Genomic DNA, 16,635 nt, shown 5'->3' on the forward strand with positions numbered 1-16,635 from the left:
TAGCTTCTTTAATTTCTTCTCATTTATCTGCCTTTAATTTTGCATGCCTAATCTAGGGCTTCATCTTACATGTTCAGTCAGTCTGTCACAGCTCTGATGGCAGTCTTTCCTTGCCTGTTAAGGCCTGCATGCTGAGTTTCACATAAACAGTTTAATACTTTTGATTAGTTGATAACTATATTTATTCTCTGAAAGTGAGACTTTTTTTTTTTTTAAAGAGAGAGTGAGAGAAAGAGGGGGACAGAGAGAGAGAGAATTTTAATATTTATTTATTTTTTCTTAGTTCTGGGCGGACACAACATCTTCGTTTGTATGTGGTGCTGAGGATCGAACCCGGGCCACACGAACGCTAGGCCAGCGCGCTACCGCTTGAGCCACATCCCCAGCCCCTGAAAGTAAGACTTTATATACCCCAAGCTTCTGTTGCTAGATAAGGGCCCTTTATTTCCTTAGTATTTAATTAATTTCAACCCATTTTACAGCTCAGACTTCACTCATTTAAGGTGGACTTATCTGAATCTTTCATGTTTTAATGTACCCAAGATTAAGATCCCTCCTCAGTGTTCCCAGAGAACCCACTCTTAGTTCTATCATTACCTTCAGCAGCACACTAACAATGATGTTTGGGAACTACTGATTTACTTGTCTGCCTTGACATTAACTTTGAGGCAGGGGTCCTATTTTATGGTCTTTATATTACCAATACCCTTTGAGAACAGTACAAGGGATACAGTGAACACTCCTCAATTTATCTACCTGTTCATGCATTCATTCCTTCATTCAACTTATTCCATACATGCTGAGCATCTTCAGATGCTGATTTGAATGCTAGAGATAACAGTTAAAAAAAAAATCCTGAAATTATACAATCAACACTATAAAGGGTGCATAAGTAACAGGAGTATGTTGGATGATGATACATACTATGGAGAAAATTTAAAATAATGAAGGTGGGTTGTGGGTGGTGATTATGGCTTTTAAGTGTTAAGACTATTTCATTGGTAAGTTGACATTTGAAAAGATCAGAAGGAGGTGAGAAGGCAAATATAAATAGCCAAAGATAATCCCGCTCTACTTTTACAGGACAATATAAAATGGAACCTTTTTCAGCTGGTGTTTCAGATCCAGTGTTTTAGTCAACATTTTTATGAGACTGAACATCATGGAGGGTATATCAGAAATAGAAACAGAGAATGAAGGGCCAAGGTCCCAATATACTTCAAACCCACCTCAGTGATCTATCCTTCAGCTAGGCCCCACTTCCTAAAAATTGCAACACCTTATAGTGCCACAGGCTGGCAACCAAACCTTTAGCAAATGTCCTTTGGGGGACATTTCAGATCCAAACCATAATATCTGGCTTATCAGATTCTAGTGGATCTCCTTCTGAAAGCAGTTCCCACCCCCACAGCAATTACTCACTCCACACATGGAAGTCTCCTTTCTCTTCTTCCTGCTTCTCCATTTAAACCTTGGCTTCTCTCTTGCCTTTGTGACTCACCCTGCTCTTTTATTCTTGGTCATATTTCTGTATTCTGACTCATTCAATTCTAATCACTGAGGATATATTTCCTATGTGACCAGCACAATGCTAGGTGAGAGGAATTATTGCAAAAATCATGAGATCCTTGAGGACCTTCTACCTAAATCCTGAAAAGAAACAAACAACCCCTTTCTCTCCACAAATGTCTGCATGGATGTCTTACTGTCTATGAAGTGATTTCTATTTTGTTAGCAAAGAAAATGGAAAAAATCAAGTAAAAGGGTATTTTATATATATATATATATATATATACATATATATATATATATATATGTATATATATATATATATAATTACACATAGAATTGGAGAGAGGTTTATTCATTATCATTGTTTATGTCTTCTGATTACTTCCCAAATCTTGGTCTTGAAAGGCCATTTTTTTCCCTTGCAGACAGGCAGTAACTGGATATGCATTATTCATGTACTCAAAGCATCTACACTGATATTTCAGTAAAATACCACCTCTGTTTTAGATCAAACTGTAATAATCACATAGTAGCTAAAAAACAACTGAGACTTTGTTGTAGAGTTAAAGTTCCCAAAAGGCAAAGTTTATTTTTATTGATTTTAAAACAACATGAAATGCAAGGGACTGGAAACTGGCAGAGTAGAGGAATTCAGTACATAGGGGCTGCTCCCTGAGATTAAATCAATAGTTTTGTAGCTGCATGATGAAGTAGGTGGGGGGGCATGGGAAAGTACTCAAGTACAGTCTAGAGAGTCAGTGGCCAGGTAAAACCCAGAGATCTAATTTTTAGAATAAAAAAGAGAACTAAAAGTGGAACAGTCTGCACCAGTGCTGGACATGTAGCAACTCCATAGGGAAGAGGAAGCTCTCCTCCATGCTGAAGTAGAAAAAAAATTCTTATGGATTTCAAGAAATATAGACTCCACTTTTCTGCAGAGGAGGTCAGAAACATCTGATTTTTTTTTCTGGTTTTCTTTATTCCATGTCTCTAAGATCCAATAAACTTTTTCCCCCCCTTTTCCCCCACTGGGTCAGTGGGTACCCACCCCAAGAGGCAGTCAAGGCTGAGGCATGAAACTGTGACACAGAATTGTTGTAGCAGACAAGACTGCCAGTCTCTGGGGCTGCAAATAGAAGGAAGGCAGAGCAGGCACGTTTTGAAGCTGGTGATCTGAGCTTTGTGACAAGGAATGAAAAAGGCTGGGTATGCATGTGGGACAGAAATGGGTATAGGAGTGCTATTACTGAGTCTAGAAGAAGGCATGCTGCCTGCAGCCCTAAACCCAGCCCAGACCCCAGGGGGCAGTTTCTTCCTTAATGCTCAAAAGCATTTGGAGGGGCCCTGCTGGGACTTGGACACCAACTCATACCTATTCTCAACATATAGACTGAGGCTAGCAGGATGTGGGGTACAAAACAATCTGTACCAGCCCACAGGCTCTTCAGGTTCAAGGGTTGGCTAGGGGGCTCCCACTATAACCATCCCTGCCTCCTGTTATAAAAGATGGAGCTATTGAGGTAAATTTAACACTGCAGTGGTTCCCTCAGCAATCACTGGTAGGCAAAAAGGGGAGGAACATAGCATGCAAACTCTCTGTTTTTTTGGCTTGTTGGTATTAGAAGTAATAGGAACAAACAACTTCAACTGTGTGGTACAGACCTCTCCATAATTGCTAGGTTCTAAAATCAAATCACTTCAAAGAAGTGTCTCCATTTTAATTACATCAGCAAAGAGAAATTTAATCTTGTATTGTTTTTGCACTTTCTATTTTCTTGTAAATGATTTCATTCTATTTTCCCTTATTATTTGTGTACTGATATTTCTATCTAATTTTATGTATTTTTCTGTGAATTGTGATATTTTTATTATCTCTTTTTATTACTATTTTTATTTTCTCCTCTAATCATTTCTTCTTCTGTCTCCCTGCCCTCTACACTTTTTTCCTTTCTTTCTATATATTTTATTATTAAGTATAATTCCACTACTGCCTAATTTTCACTATAATTTATATTAATCATTCTTTTCTTTCTTTAAATAGTAGATTTTAGAGATCATATTTAATAACTTTTGAATTATATACTGATACATGGTATGCTTCTAAGTTATCACTCTAAAGTTACCACTGTTATTAGTGATTATTCTGTTCTCTCAGGGGGGTGCTGGAGGCTGGACCACGCACTTCATGGGTGCTTTGATGCTGAGATATAGCCCCAGAGCTCATTATAAAGTTATAACTTCTCACTAAAAATACAAACATAATAGAAGAAAATCTATCACAAAATAAGTATAAATCTCAATATGGAATCACAGGAACTATGAGAAAATGAACCAACAAGATGCCTTGAAAAGTTCATAACTCTTCAATAAATGAATCCATAGATATTGAAGTGGATGTAATACTAGACAAAGGATTAAAAGATTGTTAAAATTATCAATGATTTCAAAGAATATACAAAGAAATAAGTAAATGAAATTAGGAAGACAATATAGGAAACAAATGAGAAATTTGATAAAGAGATAAAGATTCTGAAAAAGAACCAAATGGAACTCATGGAAATGAAAAGCTCAATAAATTGAAAGTCTCAACAAAGTTTCAGGACTTGAAGACAAAGTGAATGAACTTAAATGTTCGGACAGTAATTTAAAAAGATTAGAAACTATGGACAGAATATATAAGATTATGTGGAATATACAGAATAGATAAAATTAAAAGACCTAACTTAAGACTCATGGGCCTTCAAGAAGGAGTAGAAATACAGGCTAATGGCATGGACAATGTATGCAGTGAAATAACAGTAGAAATTTTTCCAAACAATGGGAATGAGATGGATGATTAGATACCAGAGGCATTTAGAACTCCAAATAGACAAAATCAGAAAAGAATTTCTCTATAACATATATTAGCTAAAATGCCAAAAATTTAGAATAAAAAACTTTAAAACTACAAAAAAGAAACACAAAGTCACTTATAAAGGCAAACCCATCAGAATAACAAAAATATTTCTCAGAAGAAACTTAAAGGGCCAGGAGTTCACTGAATAGTATATTTAAGAGTTCTGAAAGAAAATAACCACCACCCAGATTACTATATCCAGCAAATGTTTCCTTTCAGAATTGAATAAGAAAGAAAAATATTCAAGATGAACATGAGCTAAACAAATTTATGACCTTAATCCAGCATTTCAGTAAATACTTAAGAAATCCTGCACACTGAATAAAAACAAAACAACCAAAGAGAGTTCAGGAAAAAATAAACCTCATTAAAGGAGTAGATAAGCAAATGACATTATAAACAAATAAATCAGAAATAAAACAAAGTGACAGAAAGTAATACAGATCTTTATATAATAATAATATAAATGAATTTAATTCTTCAATTAAAAGACATGGACTAAAAGATGGAATTTAAAAACAATACAAACTATAGGTTATCTGCAAGAAACCTTCCCAACAAAGACAGAAAGGATGGAAATAGACTTAAAGCAAGCAGGAGTAGCTATTTTCAATATCCAACAAAGCAGATGTCAGTCAAAATTGGAAGACAAAAAGACAGTCACACATAAAAGTAAAAGGGACAATCTAAAAAGAAGGTAGAGGAGGTCAGGCCTATCCCAAATCCACCCACAGCAGCCTATACAGTACCCAGGCTCACAATAGGCCAGGTCCATCCCACCACCTGCAGACACCAGTGGGAGCCCAGCCTCTGGCACAGGGCCATCTTTTCAGACCAGCAGACTACTGTGGGAGGTCAGGCCTGGCCCAGATCCACCCCCACCAACTTTCATGGGACCCAGATCCAGGGTAGTTCATCCCCCACCCACCTGGGAGCCCAGACGTAACCCAATTCTGTCTTGGGACACTGCAGTCATCACCATAGCCTCCCCCATGCAGTAGCCCCAAACTTTTTGATAACAGACAGGGTCTAGAAGGAGCTGCATCTCAGAGCAGGCATCCCAAAGAGAGTGTAAGGCCAACCCTTTCAGCCCCATCTCTGTAAGACATTACTTACATCTTGGGGCACCTCCACCATTATCTCGAGTTACCTCAGCTATTGCCACCACCACCTTTATTTGAAGTAGTATACATAGAGGGACAACATATCTCAACACTGTAAAGGCTATCTATGTTAAGCCCCAGGCCAACATCATTCTAAATGGAAAAAAAAATTGAAGGCATTCCCTCTAAAAACTGGAACAAGATAGGGGTGCCCTCTTTCACCACTTCTATTTAACATAGTTCTTGAAACACTGGCCAGAGCAATTAGAGAGACAAAAGAAATTAAAGGGACACACATAGGAAAAGAAGAACTCAAATTGGCACTATTTGCTGATGACATGATTCTACACTTAGAAGACCCTAAAAGTTCCCCCAGAAAACTTCTAGAAGTAGTAAATAAATTTAACAAACTAGCAGGATATAAATTCAACATACATAAATCAGATGCATTTCTGTATATCAGTGACAAATCCTCAGAAAGGGAAATGATAACAAATACCCCATTTACAATAGCCTCAAAAATAAAATAAAATACTTGGGAATCAACTTAACAAAAGAGTAAAAAATCTATATAATGAAAATTACAGAATCCTAAAGAAAGAAATCAAAGAAGACCTTAGAAGATGGAAAGATCTACCTTGCTCTTGGATAGGCAGAATTAATATTATCAAAATGACCATTCTACCAAAAGTACTATACAGATTCAATACATCCTGATCAAAATCACAATGATATTCCTCATAGAAATAGAAAAAACAGTCATAAAAACTCATATGGAAAAATAAGACCCAGAATAGCTAAAGCAATCCTTAGCAGGAAGAGTAAAGCAGGTGGCATCTCTGTACCAGACCTTAAACTATACTATAGAGCAATAGTAAAAAAAACAGCATGGTATTGGCACCAAAACAGACTGGTAGACCAATGTTACAGAATAGAGGACACAGACACTAACTCACAAGATTATAATTATCTTATATTAGACAAAGGTGTCAAAAACATGCATTGAAGAAAATATAGCCTCTTCAAAAAATGGTGCTGGGAAAACTGGAAAGCCATATGCAACAAAATGAAATTAAGCCCCCATCTCTCACTGTGCACAAAACTCAACTCAAAAATGGATCATGGACCTAGCAATAAAACCAGAAACCCTGCATCTAATAGAAGAAAAAGTAGGCCCTAATCTCCATCATGTGGGATTAGGCCCCAACTTCCTTATTAAGACTCCTTTGGCACAAGAATTAAAATCAGGACTGAATAAATGAGATGGATTCAAACTAAAAAGTTTTTTTCTCAGCAAAATAAACAATCTGTGAAGTGAATAGAGAGAGCCTACATCTTGGAAGCAAATTTTTACCCCTCACACATCAGATAAAGCACTAATCTCTAGGGTATATAAAGAACTCAAAAAGCTAAGCACCAAAAAACCAAATAACCCAATCAATAAATGGGCCAAGGACCTGAACAGACAGTTCTCAGAAGATGATATACAATTAATCAACAAATATATTTTAAAAAGCTCATCATTGCTAGCAATTAGAGAAATGCAAATCAAAACTAAGATTTCATCTTACTCCAATCAGAATGACAGTTATCAAGAATATAAGAAACAAAAAGTATTAGTGAGGATGTGGGGAAAAGGCACACTCATACATTGATGACAGGACTGCGAAGTGGTGCAACCACTCTGGAAAGCAGTATGGAGATTCCTTAGAAAACTTGGAATGGAACCACCATTTGACCTTGCTATCTCTCTCCCTGGTCTATACCCAAAGGATTTAAAAACAGCACACTACAATGATGCAGCCATATCAGTGTTTATAACAGCACAATTCACAATAGCCAAACTGTGGAACCAACCTAGATGCCCTTCAATAGATGAATGGATAAAAAAAAATGTGGCATATAAACAGAATAAAATATTTCTCAGCAATAAAAGAGAATGAAATCATGGCATTTACAGGTAAATGGATGGAGTTAGACAAGATAATGCTAAGTGAAGTTAGCCAATCCCGAAAAACCAAATGCTGAATGTTTCCTCTGATATAAGGAGGCTGATTCATAGTGGGATGGGGGAGAAAGCATGGGAGGAATAGATGAGCTCTAGATAGAGCAGAGTGGTGGGTAGGGGAAGGGAGGGGGCATGGGGTTAGAAATGATGGTGAAATATGATGAACATCATTATCCAAAGTACATATATGAAGACACGAATTGGTGTGAATACGCTTTGTATACACCAGAGATATGAAAAATTTGTGCTCTATATATGTAATATGAATTGTAATGCATTCCATGGTCATATATAAATAAAAAATAATAAAAAATAAAACTAAAAAGAAGGTAGAACAATTGTAAATATTTATACCCAAGCATTCATGGTCCAAATTACACAAAATAAATGCAACTTGACATAAAGGGACAGATAAATCCCAATACCCTACTCATCAGTTGACTTACTCCAGACTTCAATATCTCATTCTCACTAGGAGATAGATTAATGAGAAAGAAAAAAAGAAACAAGAGTCATACTGTACTTTAGATAAAATGAATTTAACAGACATCCCCAGAATAGTTCATCAAACAAGAGCTAAAAACATTTTCTTTTCAGCTGATCACAGAGCTTTCTCCAAAATATATCATATATAAACCACAAAACAAGTCTTAGAAAATACAAAAAAAAATTGCTTGCATCTTATCAGATCATAATGAAATTAGAAATCATCAACAAGAAAATTTACAGAAAACAAACAATTGAAATTGAAATTTCTGAGTGATGAGTGCATCATTTAAGAAATTAGGGGAGAAATTTAAAAATTCTTAGTTTGGAACAAGAACACAATATATCAGAATCTATGGGATGTAGTTTGAGAGATACAGAAGGACCTAAGTAGTTAGGGCAAGAGGGCAAGTAAGTAGGTCAGGGGCAGAGTCAGAACTAAGGAGCACGGGGAAGGACTTCTGATGAGGTCAACTTTCTGCTTGACAAAAGTGCTCATGGACAAAAACAGGGAACCCAGTCAAACAGACACTTCTGTATTCATGGTTCTAAGCAGGGGATCCAATAGAAAAACTAAAAGAGATGTGTGGACAGAGAGGGCACCAACCAATAATAGTGAGGAGCATGTGGACAAGGGAAGAGATAAGGAAAGGAGGAAATTCCAGAAACCATAAAAAAAAAAAAAAGAGGTCATAACTCTCCCACCAGACTCCCAGCTTGGGAACCCCTTCTCTTCAGAGAAGTCTATAATCTCCATCTCTTTTCAATTTACCTACTTCTTGCTTGCTATCTCTGTCCTATTCAAATTTTGCTGAACAGAGACAATGAACCCACCACCTTTAGACAGTAACAGAATTGGGGGCTCATCGAGGATTGACACCATTAACTCAAAGGTTAGTAACAGTCATGTTAAATAGCTGATGAGACCTGGAAAGTAATTGTTGATTGTCCATCACTTCTGTGGCTTTCTGAGGCCAGAGAAGACCCCAACTACGACTAGCATGGCTGAATTCCCAGAATGACTTTTTTTTTTCTCTTTCTCTCCTCTTGGGCAACAACATGAGTAATAGACCCCTTTCACTATGACAGAATCAGCAACCTTTCTTTTCCTCCTTATGGAAACAGTTTGTCAGTTAGGACTAGGTCACTCCTAATTTGTCTTTACCTTATGCAGAAACCTTGTCCCTTTTGTCAGGATAGTTACCTCTGAACAAAAGACCCTGTAATGCAGGAACTCCTTATCTCTTTGAGACATTTTAGAAACCACCTATCTCCTCCCTTGTGGCTTTATGGACCCTTCAAAAGGATGGGAAAAAAGGGGTGGGATATTATTATGACCATCACAGGACCTCTCCTGGGTTTGATTTATAGTGGCTGCTGGGAACCTCCTTGCACAGGAAAAAGACCCATAAATGTAGGCTGAGAGATTATGCTACTAGTTCAGGGAACTCTCCTTATCTCAGAGACTCCAGCATAAATCTTTTTACAGATAGATGCCTTCCCTCCAGATTCTTATTCTCCTTTTTGACAGTAATAAGGAGGGAATTACATGTTTTCTGGGAATTAAAGCATCAAAGAGATCTGGGTTACAACAAGAAATATCAGGGACATGGATCACAGGCCATGGATAAGCTTGGCTAGTCCCTACCTGGACACAATTCCTCTTGGATAGATTCTGGGCCAAGCCAGTCTACCTGATTCATAGACTACAGGCACTCCTCCAGATTTGTAAAAGAATGAGATAGGGATTGGGTGACCTCCATCAAGACTTCTTTCTTCTTGTTTCCAGATGGGATCCAATTTTTCCAAACTTCTATGAGGCTCACCTCTCTCCTGTCTGCTCAAAAACTTGGAATAACTTGGACCCAAATTAAAGAGAAAATCTTTGATCATTTTTTGCACTGAGGCCTGGCCTCAGTACCCATTAGGAGATGGAGAAAAGTGGCCACTGGAAGGAACCTTAAATTATAGTACTACTCATTTACCTTTTCTGTAAATGGTGTAATTTACAGAAGGCAAATAGAGTGAAGTTCTTTATGTACAATTGTTCTTTTATCTGAGAGATCATCTTGAATTAGCAGAGAATTGCAAGCTTGACACACTAGCAGCAGTCTGTTGCTCTAAGACAGACACCAAATTCACAGAACAGAAAAACTTGTTGACAGAGGAAAAGGGTTAAACAGGAAATTCCCTCAGCCCCATTTGAAGGAAAATGGGTCTTAAGACTGATTTATCCCAATTTAAAAGGATTGGAGCCCAGTCCTCCTTATCCAGGGGCAAACTTCACCTATGATCCTAGAGTTGCTAGTAAGTCTGCTGCTCAGGGCATATTTTCTCTCAATACAATGGAGGAGTGGGGTGGAATTTGGACCTGAGATAGTACATGTCCGCTTTTCACTAACTGAATTAAAGGACATAAAGAAAGACCTAGGGAACTACATTGAAAGCCAGAGCAATATCTTCCAACCTTCCAGCAGTTAGCAAATCTTTATGACTTAGCATGGAAGGATGTTAGGTTGCTTTTGAGTCAAACTTTAACTTCTTTTGGAAAAACAAAGGGTCTTAGAGAAGGCTGTTGAAATAGGAGACAACTTACTACACAGCAGGGGAGAGAAAGTAACCATGGTTGACAAGAGTTAAAACATCCCCATGGGGAGTCAGGCAGTTCCCCTCAATGAACCAAACTGGGACGCTGACAAAGATAAAGATGAATGGGATGGACATCATTTTATATACTGTGTGTTAGAAGGATTGGGAGGGCCCAAGACAAGCCTTTCAATTATGCCCAACTGGCACTGTAATTCAAGGAGAAAAGGAGCCACTGTAACCTTTCTACAGAGGATATGGGAGGCCACTAAACACACTAACCTTGAGTCAGGGTCAGAGACAGAGGAAATCATTCTTAAAGATAAAATCTTAACCCAGTCTGCTCCAGACACATGGAAGCTCTAAAAACTGGCTGTGGAACAAGACAAAACCTTGGACCAATTAGTCCATGCTGCTACAATAGTCTTTTATAATAGGGACATAGCAAAGGAGAAAAAGAAGGACAGGTGACATGGAGAATTGATGGCAGCCATGTGAGCAGGTGCCCAGGGGTTTTCCTCTACTTCCAGTTTATCTTGCGGGAAAGAAGGCCATTTCAACAGGGATTATCTCCAGATGCATTGACCACCTATTAGACTGCCTCCCAGACCTTGTCCTCCATGTCAGGGGAGCCAATGGAAGGCTAGATGTCCTCAGAACCTGAGAGGATCAAGGCCATCACCTACTAGTTCCCAATGACAGGTCTCAGGGACTTCCTTTATGGCTCCTATGACTGAAGTCCAGCTTGAGGAGCCTTGGGGAAACTTGCTTGTGGACAAGCACCAGATAAACTTCCTCTGGACATGGGAGCATAGTTCTCAGTCCTGTCCTCTCCTGGACCTAGGTCCCAAGATAAAGTAACCGTTTAGAGCATATCAGGCCAGCCTGTTGAGTGATATTTTACTAAACCTCTTCCGGGAGTGATTTCCACTTCTGTCACTCCTTTCTCATTATGCCAGAGACTACAACCCCTATCTTAGGAAGACATCTATTGTCTCAATTAAGGGTCAAATTGCTGTTGCCACCTGAAGAATATAGCTGTCTACTCTTTAACTATAAGCAGAAGTGGATCCCACAGTTTGTTCAGATAACAATACTGTGGGAAGGGCATGGACTCCAGCCCTGTTGAAATTCACCTTAAGGATCCTTCTTACTTTCCTCACCAAAAATAGTATCCCTTAAAACCTGAAGCTAGGAAGTGACTAATATCTATTATACTGAGTTTGAAACAACAGGGACTTTTGGTAGAATGCTCTAGCCCTTATAATACTCCTATATTTGGGGTCCCAAAGGGCCCCAACAAATGGAGATTAATTCAGGACCTGCATATAATCAGTGAAGCAGTAGTCCCTTTACATCCAGTTGTTCAAAACTCATATACTTTCCTTACTCAAATTCCTAAGGGAACTATTTATTATACTTTCCTAAATTTAAAGGATGTCTTTTTCTGCATTCCCTTACATTTAAAAAGCCAATCTCTATTTGCATTTGAGGATCCTCCCTATAAGGCAGGACAAGTTACCTGCACAATCCTTCCCCAGGGATTTAGAGGCAGCCCTCATCTGTTTGGACAAGCACTGGTGGCATAGACCTTATGGACTGTCATACCCAGATACAATGTTCCTTTAGTATGTAGATGATTGTCTTTTATGTGTAACTTCAGAAAAAATAATTTCTGAGGACACTGGCTTTCTTCTCAATTTCCTGGCCAATAGGGGATGTCAAGTCTTCTAAGAGAAGGATCAATTATGCCTACCCCAAGTTACTTTCTTGGGCATGATACTAGAAGGTGAAACTCAAAAACTTGGCCCAAAGAGCTGGGGCTGTAGCTCAGTGACAGAGCACTTGCCTAGCATGCATGGAGCACTGGGTTCAATCCTCAGCACCAAATAAAAACAAAATAAAACAAAAAAAAAAACAAAAAAAAAGGTATTCTGTCCATCTGCAACTACAAAAAAATAAATAATTAATTAAAAATAATAATTAAAAAAAAACTTGACCCATAAAGAATTCAACACATCCTCTTATATCCCTTTCCTCAAACAGTAAAACAGCTCTGGGCCTTTCTTGGAACAACTGGATATTGTAGAATTTGGATCTTTGGATATGCTGAAAAGGCAAGACCTCTCTATGGGTGTCTTAAGGAAGCACAAGGACATTCACGGGCAATTATTAATTGGACTCCAGAGGCAAGGAAAGCCTTCAATACATTGAAAACAGTGCTTACCCAGGCCCCTGCTCTAGATCTGCCCACTCAGTCAACTTCTCAAATGTATGTCACATAAAGGAATGGAGTGGCACTAGAAATGATTACTTCATCATTAGGGTCCACTCCCCAGACAGTGAGATACCTAAGTACAAAATTAGACAAGGCAGTCTAGTAGTGGACTGGATGTCTTAGAGCTATGACTGAAGTGGGACTATTGGTACCTAAGGCCAATAAACTTACTCTGGGAAGGCCCCTAACTGTACTTACATCCCATGGCATAGGAGGAATCCTAAATTCTAAAGACAGTCTTTGGTGAACAGACAGCTGTATACTCAAATATCAGGCCCTTTTGTTGTAAGAAACTAAAATTACCTCAAAGATTTCTCATAACCCCAATCCAACCTCTTTCTTACCTGAGACAGAAGAAAAACCTCTCCATTCTGTAAGAAATGGGTTTCTCCTGGGGGCATCTTTACTTCCCCAAGCATTCCAATGAAAGGTTTTAATAGAAACTTATCTGCCAGACCAGATTTATCTGATCATCCTATAGATAATCCCAATCTTAGTTTATACACCAATGGAAGTTCATCCGTAATTGACAGGACTCAGAGATTGGGATATGCAGTAATGACAGATTTTGAGGTTCTTAAATCAGGGCCACTTCCTACTAATATCAGCATTAAGCTGGCAGAATTAGTTGCCCTCACCAGGGCACTAGAGCTTTCTAAAGATAATAGAGTCAATATATATACTGATTCTAAATATGCCTTTTTCATACTTCATGCTCATGCAGTTATCTGTAAAGAAAGAGGATTGCTTTCTACTACAGGCACTCCTGTTAAACATGCCAAGGAGATTCTTTGCTTCCTAGAAGCAAATGATATTCCTGCCCTCTCAGGTAGCAGTTATCCGTGTTCCTGGACATCAGAAGAGAGAGTGCACAATAGCTAAAGGAAATAGGGCTGCAGATGTAGCAGCCAAGGCAGCTGCTTTACAGGGTTCCACAGTTGCCTTGCTCCTATGGGAAAATTATTTTCGGTCCTCTGAATGCCCCCAGTACTCCATGGGAGAGGCTCAACAGGCTGTAACTCAAAGATACTAACTACATCTTAGGGAATGTTGGGTCTCTCCTGAGGGCTTCTATTACTTCCCCAATCATTCCAATGAAAGGCTTTAAAGTCCATCAGCTCTACCATTTGGGAAGAGATAATACTTGTACCCTAATACAAAAAAATGTTTTCAGGAAAAGACTTAAAGGACACAGTCCAACAGATCATCCAAAGCTATGAAATCTGCCAACAGGTTAATCCCTATAATAAATGTCTCCACCCTCTTGGACTTCAAAGAACAGGTGGTTGGTTTTCCGGGAGCAGATTGGCTGTTAGATTTTGCCCATATGCCTGGAAGACCAAATTCAAACTATTTACCAGTTCTGATGGATATATTCACTGGATTGGTAGAAGCTTTTTCTTGCAGCTCTGAAATGCTAATGAAGTTGTAAAAGTTCTACTTCAGGAGATCATTTCTCGATTTTGTTTCCCTCAAATTCTTCATAGTGATAATGAACCTGCTTTCAAGACAGAAATAACACAAAAACTCTCTCAAGCATTACAAATTAAATTTCATCTTCATTGCTCATGGAGATCTCAATCTTCAGGCAAGGTAGAAAAAAACCAATGACTTCTTAAGAGACACTTAAGAAAATTGCTTCAGGAGACTAAAATCCCATGGGTAGACTTCTGTCCTTGACCCTGATAAGGCTTGGAAACACTCCTGGCCAACAGAGTCTAACTCCATTTGAGTTCCTGTATGAAAGGCCAGTGATTTACTTTTAGATTCTGAGATTTCTCAGTTAATATCCTACGTAACTCAGTTAGCCAAGTTTCAAAAGATTCTTACAGAAATCTGACAAGAACTTCCTGAGGGAGATCCTTAAGGACCCTATATCTTCTGTCCAGTGGATTTTGTCCTAGTAAATACTGTAGAAACAAATAAAGGGGCTACATACTCCCAATGGGAGGGTCCTTGCCCAGTAATCATGTCAACCCCTTTAGCAGCCCATGTGGCAGAACAAAACTCCTGCACACTTCATACCAGCCTTAAGGCTTGGAGACCAAAACAGAAGTCTACCAAAACAGAAGCTTCTATAGACCACTACACCTGTGAGCCAAAAGAAGGTCTCAACTTCCTGTTTAAACAAGCTAATTGATATGCTTGGTTTTATTGGTTTTTGTTTGTTGGTTGGGTTTTTGATTTTTTGCAGGGTACCAGGGATTGAACTCAGGGGCACTCAACCACTGAGCCATATCCCCAGCCTTTTTTGTATTTTATTTAGAGACAAGGCTCACTGAGTTGCTTAGTGCCTGGTTGTTGATGAGGCTGGCTTTGAACATGTGATCCTCCTGCCTTGGCCTCCCAAGCTGCTGGGATGACAGGCATGTGCCACCATGCCTAGCTTTATTGGTCTTTTGATTGCAATATCAGTGGCTGTACTGCTTGCTATTGGGTTAATAGCAATAGCTCCACAAGACTGGGGCTCTATACATAAGTTATTCCTAGCTTTAACCTATTTAGACACATCATCCCTGTTCTGTGTATTAATCTTGGTATAAACTAAATCTAGTTCTAATGAAATCTAGTTATGACTACAGACTGTGCACAAAGATATGTTGCAGGAATCTTTCTCCTGTGAACGTGGACTGTGGTACACACCTGGACTTACAGAATGCCTTTAACTCCATCCAGCAGTACACATGTCTCACCTGTATGGACCTATGATACTAGGGTGCAAATATAAGATAACTTCAAATGCAATAGTTATAAGAAATATGTTTTGCTAATTGGACTCTTCTACCAAATACTCCTGTGTGGAAGGGATCCCCACCTTTGTGTGCTTTGGCACAGGGAAGGCTTCCTTTTACACTGAGCATTATGTCAAATCTCACCTTGTCATGCTGCAATGTTTCCTCTTTATGGCCCACTTTTCCTGTACAGTGTCATTCTTATCTATCTTCCTTAACCACCAATAGCTCTGGTAATCCTGCCTTTAATGGTACTGATGGGGATGTTACTATAAACAAACCACAACCTATTTTATGTACTAATGCCATAGCCATCCACAATTGTATGGTGTGGGTGAACTACGTTACTATTTTATCTAATATAACATAGTACAACTTCCCTAAATAGAGTTCCAAGATCTTATGTAAATGACACCCAAATTTATCAGAATAATCTTTTACATTTTAATTTGACTTTCCCTATTTTAAAACAGTATGATCATGAACAAAATGCTTGGTATGATACCTTGCTTGGTGGAGCTAGAACTGGTTTGGACACAGTAAAAGCCAAAGTAACAAAAATAACATGTATTGATAGAAAAACAAACATGTAGACCAATGGAATAGAATATAAAAAGATAAACCCAGCCAGCTACAGTCATTTTATACTTAGGAAAATGTAAATTAAAACTATATTGAAATCCCATCTCACCCCAATCATAATGGCAATCATCAAGAATACAAATAACAATAAAAACTGGCCTGGATATGAGGAAAAGGAGCTATTGGCAGAAATATAAATGAGTACAACCACTATGGAAATCAGTAATGGAGAGTTCTCAAAAAAAAAAAAAATAGAAATGTATCTAGTTATACCACTCCTTGGCATTTACCTGAAAGAGTTAAAGTCAGCATACGTTAGAGATACATGCATATCCATGTTTGTCTTATCACAGTTCATGATAGCCACGTTACAAAATCAGCTTAGGTGTGTGCCAACAGATGGATGGATAAAGAAAATGTTATCTATCTAGCTATCCATCTATCTACACACA

The 16,635-nt window shown here is 38.4% G+C and overlaps 1 long non-coding RNA gene across 8 annotated transcripts in view; it reads right to left on the reverse strand.

Moving 5' to 3' along the window:
* Nucleotides 1-16,635, reverse strand: part of LOC120884475 (uncharacterized) — a 240,074-nt gene that overhangs the window by 127,657 nt on the left and 95,782 nt on the right. The window contains exon 1 of one of the 8 annotated variants that reach the window (XR_013436867.1): nt 1,423-1,485. The exons of the other annotated variants lie outside the window; for them this stretch is intronic. This is a non-coding gene — a long non-coding RNA (uncharacterized LOC120884475). Of the gene's footprint in view, nt 1-1,422; nt 1,486-16,635 lie in introns of those variants that run through there. 8 annotated transcript variants of the gene reach the window in all.

Source organism: Ictidomys tridecemlineatus, chromosome 3 (assembly GCF_052094955.1).
Source record: "Ictidomys tridecemlineatus isolate mIctTri1 chromosome 3, mIctTri1.hap1, whole genome shotgun sequence".
Lineage (NCBI taxonomy): Eukaryota > Metazoa > Chordata > Mammalia > Rodentia > Sciuridae > Ictidomys > Ictidomys tridecemlineatus.